A 5,991-nucleotide genomic window follows, 5' to 3' on the forward strand; every position below is an offset into this window, starting at 1 on the left:
ACATCTGTAGTTCCTGTTTAAAGGCTCCCCGCCCCTCAACCAGTTATGTAAAAATCTAGAAGTGATCCTTCTCACTTTGATACTGGCTGTCAGTTTCTGGGACTCACTGTGCTGGAATGCTATCTCAGACTATCAACAGCTATGTTTCCAGGTTTTTAGCACTTATCATTCCTGACACCTTTTGTAGCTATTACCTCTCCTTGCTTTCCATCCTGTGTATTAAACTACTCTAGCATTCATTTATGAGTAGCTAAACCAGAGGTAGTGAAATTCTGTAGATATCACAAGATTAGCATCCATCTGTGTTGAGATTTTGCCACGGTCTTGCATTGATCATTAGCTGGGATAAATTCCAAAATATTGTGTTCTCTGAAGAGAACCAGAACATGGCTTTGAACCCAGAGTAGATGAGATAGAAGAGCAGTTACAAAATTGTAATTTATCTGCTGCATGAATGTACTCATTTTTGGAAAGACGACATTTATTAGTTTTTTATTTTTTTGTTTTGTTTTGTTTTTTGGTGTGCAGCTTTGGGAAGGAGTGAGCATGAACTAATTTTCTTGCTTTAGATTGCTTAGCAAAATTTCCTAATTTTTTTGCAATATATTTGTCTATTCCATTTACATTGTAGGATTCTCAGAATTATAACTCTTAAAGGCCACCTCGTCCATTGCCTCTTATTTTTACAAAAGAAAGTAAAGCTTATAATGAAGTAACTTATGCAAAAACTGCATTCCTAGTTAATAGAAACTGTTTCCTAATATCTAGTGAACATTATTTTTGCTGCAAAAATGTTGCCCTCATGAGGACAGGGATTGTTTTTTATCATTTCCTCTTTTCCCTATATTCTTCACTCTGTATTATGCTAATGAGGAAAATAAGTATATTTGGGGAATATATATTCAAAGTATGCCTGAAAGGATGGTAGAAGAAAATAAAAATGCAAGATTAATGAACAAAATGTATATACAATTTTATTTTTAATGTATTTTATTAATTATGCTAGTACAGTTGTCCCAATTTCCTCCCTTTGCCCTCTACCTCTCGGTACCCTCATTCCCTCCAGCAAACTCCCCTCCACTTAGTTCATGTCCATGGGTCAGGCATATAAGCTCTTTTGCTACCCCATTACCTATACTATACTTAACATGGCCCTGTCTATTTTGTACCTACCACTTTGTGCTTCTTAATTCCTGCATGTTTTCCCCTATTCTCCCTCTTCCCCCTTCCAACTGATAACCCTCCAAATGATCTCCATACCTATGATTCTGTTCCTGTTCTGGTTTAGTTTGTAATTTGGATTCAATTAATGTTCATCACTTTGATCTTCTTTTTCTTATGTAATTCCTTAGCATTTTACATAATAAATGGCTTGGTGATGATGAACTCTTTTAGTTTTACCTTGACTGGGAAGCACTTTATCTGACCTTCTATTCTAAATGATAGTTCCGCTGGATAGAGAAATCTAGGTTGTACGTCCTTGCTTTTCATCCTTTAAATACTTCTTGCCAGTCTCTCCTTGCAGGCAGAGTTTCTTTTGAAAAATCAGCTCATATGGGAACTGCTTTGTAGGTAACTGCATCTCTCTTGTTTCTTTTAATATTCTCTTTATCTTTAACCTTTGACATTTTATTTGTGATATGTCTTGGTGGGGTCCTCTTTGGATTCATCTTGTTTGGGACTCTCTATGCTTCCTGGACTTGTATGTCTATATCCTTTACCAGATTAGGAAATTTTTCTCTCATTGTTTTTTTCAGGTAAAATTTCAGTTTCTTGCTCTTCATCTTCTCCTTTCCCCCCCTTATGATTCAGATGATGGTATGTTTAAAGATGTCACAGAGGTTCCTAAGCCTCTCCTCATTTTTATTAATTCCCTTTTTTCCCTCTTGTTCTGACTGAATGTTTTTTTTTTCCGTTGTGTTTCAATTTTTTTTTAATTTGATTCTCGGCTTCATCCTCTCCACTGTTGGTTCCCTGTAAATTATTCTTAATGCCACCTTCATTTCTGGTTGGGTCTTTTTTATGGCATTGAGGTACCCAGTAGGTTCCTGGAGCATCCTGATAACCAGTGTTTTGAACTGTGTATCTGATAGTTTTCTTATCTCCATTTCATTTACCCATATTTTGCTGTGTATGATGCTTACCCATGTTTTTGACCCACACTTTCAGGAAACAAATTTTCCATTTTAATTTGATCTTTTATTCATTTATATTTAGATTCTTATTTTTTATATTTAAGTAAATTTTAGAATTTATTTTTGAACATGTTATGGTACAAGAAATTTTATGTAACAAGTAATTATAAAACACAAAGAGAGATACAAGGCATTTCAGGTACCACCCATGTATTATGCACATACTTACTTTCCCTAAAAAACATTGGGCAAAAAAATATGTCCATTATACACGGTAAAATATGATAGTTCTTTTTTTCTGGAGTTTTGTTCTGTTTTTTTTTTTTTCCTTTTGGCCCACATTCCTTTGTTTCCTCATTTTGGCAGCCTCCATATGTTTGTTACTGTGTATTCGGTAGACCTGCCTTGACCCCTGTCTTAGCACATCTGCTAAGTTGTATGGGGTAGAGTCTGAGATAATCACCAAGACAGGGCAGCCCATGTTGCTGCTTTGTTACTGTGTGGCGGAGGGCTCACAGAGGGGACAATGCTGCTGCCTAGGCTCTGGAGTTTTTCCCAGGAGGAAGCTGTCTCCTAGCACTTGCAATTCATTTTCTCCCCATATGCCACTGGTGCCCTTCCAGCTATTTCTCTGGTGCTGAATCCCAGAGAGGGTTAGCCCTAAGTCCATTGTGGGCCCTTTAAGAGAACACAATTTCTTCCACTGTCCCAACCCCCATGAGTTTTTACAGACAGATGTTATGGGGACTTATCCTCCTTCTACTGGGCTCCTGGGCTTGGTGGTATGGACTGGGGCTGGGATCCCTCACTCCCAAAGGTATCCCTCCCATTGTTTATCCACCAAACATGGATGTGGGGCTGCCTGTTGCTGTCTCCACACCTCTCCACCCTCTCTGCATCTCCGCCCTCCCTACCCGTTTGGATGAATATGGCTTCTGAAATGTTAAAGGGACTTATCTAAGAAAATTAAGTTAAAAAAACATGAACAGTGAAAGGACAACAAACTCACAGTTATTAACAACCACACTAAAACAAAAGCAAACTAAAAGGACAGCTAGATCAGGAGTGGAAATATAGAAATGAAGATCTCAAGGAGGGTTAGCAACAGGTGAGTGGGAGGAGAAGAAGGGGGGAGAAGGTACAGAAAATAAGTAGCATAGACCGTAGATAGAAAATAGAAGGGGGGGGCAAGAATAGCATGGGAAATATGGAATCTAAAGGACTTGAGACACATGGTCATAAACTAAAGGGGGGTAATGGTGGGGACGGGGGGGTAGGGTGGAGGGGAATGAAGGGGGGAATAGAACAACTGTAATGGCATAATCAATAAGAAAAATTTAAAAAATATGGCTTCTTTAAATCCTTGGTTTTTAGAATTCCACACAGCTCAGTTTTCTGACAATTCTAGGTGATATTAATTTTGTAGTATAGCTGTATTTTTCACTATATTTGAGGAGGTGAGGCATGTTTGCCTATGCTTGCATCTTGACCAGAAGCTTACATATAATTTTAATTAAAATCTGTAAAAGTTATATAAATGAAAACTACATTTAAAAACTAATATATTAGAAATACTTAGTAATAACTGATCATTATTGAACATGTCTGTGCTACAAACATGTTTAATCGCATTTTAATCTCTGGATAATTCTGTTATATCTTATTTTTACTCTACCTTTTGCAGAAGACAAAAGTGAGGTGCTATGTGATTTCATAGTTAACATGTACATAGCATTGAAAACATTAAATATTGTGTACATTTAATATTGAAAACATTAAAACATTTATTACAGTATGTTTATTTGTTTAAAATGTAGTCCCTATTTTTCTGTGTTCTAAGCTTTTTGAGTGAAATAACTGGATATCTCAGAAGATAAATACCACAATAACTACTAAAATAATACATAAATCAATGCTGTAAATAGCCATTATTTGTTGTAATTGGGGTAAATGGTAAATTGAAGGGAACAGTGTTAAAGACAAGTGATATTCTTCTTTACCTGTAACTCATCTTCACAAGAATTAGAAATATTGATTTACAGATTTTCCATCTCCTAAAATATGATTTATAATAGTTTCATGTTTTTCTTACTACTTGTGTTTTATTTCATCAGGAAATTGAGGTCAATATGATTATTTTTATATAAATTAATTGTCATCTAACTACCTCAGAGACCAATGACTTCAAGCAGAATACAAATTATTGAACTAATAAAATTATGAATAAATAGTTTTATAAATGACCAATTTTTTACAGGTGTGTAATCTGTGTACAGAAATAAATGGATAAGATTCCATCATACACAGAAGAAACTATTTTTTAAACTTTCTTATTGGAATGACAAATTAGCAATTAGTATTCTTCCTGTAGTTTTATGAAGGTGCAGATACGAGTGCTCAGTAAATGCAGAAGCAAAGGACTTAAAAGCATGTCTATCTCATAATAGATAGAAGATGTAGTGCTGATATTATACAATAAATATTAACAGTCATAAGTTAGGGCAAGAAATGAGGTGAGAAGTCATTCATCCATTCTATCAAAATGAAAGATATCATCTATTGTTTACATTGTTAGATATTTTATATCTAAGAAACCCATTTGATTTAACTTGTGTTAATACAACAGGATATAAGCAGAACTGATCACTTCCAAAGATTAGAATTTAAGTTATATTTTTTCTCTGGAGTACAAAATTAATTTTGCAGATCTTTGACTCCAGTACTTCTGACACATTTCAATACTATATTTTGCTAATGGAGTTGTCAACATTTGAAGAAAAAATTGAAAACTCACAAAGTAGTGAGTTTTTCTTTACTAGAGTTAATAAAAAAAGGTTGTCCTAACACTCATCTTTTCTTCCTACCATACTAGGGACTATAATTGTAGGAATATGATATAGAAGAATTGTATCCCTATGGCTTATTCTAAAGAAAACACCACAAATCACTGCATTACTACATTATTCTTATTTCCACATACAACCATCTTTATTTTCATTTAATAACACTGGATTTACTAGCTGTTTTGCTGATACTGGATAAGAAAAAGCCCAGGTATTAATAGCAATTATACATATTTATTTATTTATTTATTTATTTATTTATAGTTTTAAAAATTACTATGTTAAAAATAAAGATACTACCAAATACATATTTTGTGATATTTCTTAATGTTTATAAGAAAATATTTGTTTTCATAAAACATAATTCTTAATACAAAAATATAAAATTTCTTTTTAAAAGAGTGCATAAATTATACCCTGGCTGGTGTGGCTTAGTGGATTGAGAGCTGGCCTGAGAACCAAAAGGTCGCTGGTTTGATTCCTGGTCAGGGCTTATGCCAGGGTTAAGGGCTGGGACCCCAGCTAGCAGCATGAGAGAGGCAACCAATTGTTTCTCTCACAAGTTGATGTTTCTCTCCCTCTCTCTCTTCCTCCCTTCCCCTCTTTCTAAAAATAAATAAACACAATCTTTTAAAAGAGAGCACACAGCTTTGTGCAGTGGCGGTATCGTAGCCAATGAGGTTTATCCGAGGCGCGATTATTGCTAATTAAAAGAGAGCACATACATTAAATTCGCTGAAATAAAGAATGCTTCATTAAAATTACCTGCAGACATTTATGAAAGACACGGCACCACAAGCCATCCTGTGAGGCCCCAATGTCAGACCCTGGTGAGTAAATCAGTTACACACTTAAACCACGGAAACGGGAGGCTGGTTAAATTGCGCTTTCGTGAGTCAATAGCATAGCTCCAAGTATGTTTAAAAACTCCTAGGAAACAATTTACTAGCAAATACATACTTGAAAACAAGTTCTTCGAACTGCATTACTTTTAAAGAAAAATGTGCTAAAAC

The 5,991-nt window shown here is 35.0% G+C and overlaps 1 non-coding gene across 1 annotated transcript; it reads left to right on the top strand.

Annotated features, from left to right (window-relative positions):
- Positions 1 to 5,624: 5,624 nt before the first annotated feature.
- Positions 5,625 to 5,762, top strand: LOC119038790 (U4 spliceosomal RNA). Its single transcript, XR_008390224.1, has one exon. It is a non-coding gene; the product is annotated as a U4 spliceosomal RNA (small nuclear RNA).
- Positions 5,763 to 5,991: the final 229 nt, after the last annotated feature.

This window comes from Artibeus jamaicensis, unplaced genomic scaffold, assembly GCF_021234435.1.
Source record: "Artibeus jamaicensis isolate MK-2021 breed Jamaican fruit bat unplaced genomic scaffold, CSHL_Jam_final scaffold_474, whole genome shotgun sequence".
Taxonomy (NCBI): Eukaryota; Metazoa; Chordata; class Mammalia; order Chiroptera; family Phyllostomidae; genus Artibeus; species Artibeus jamaicensis.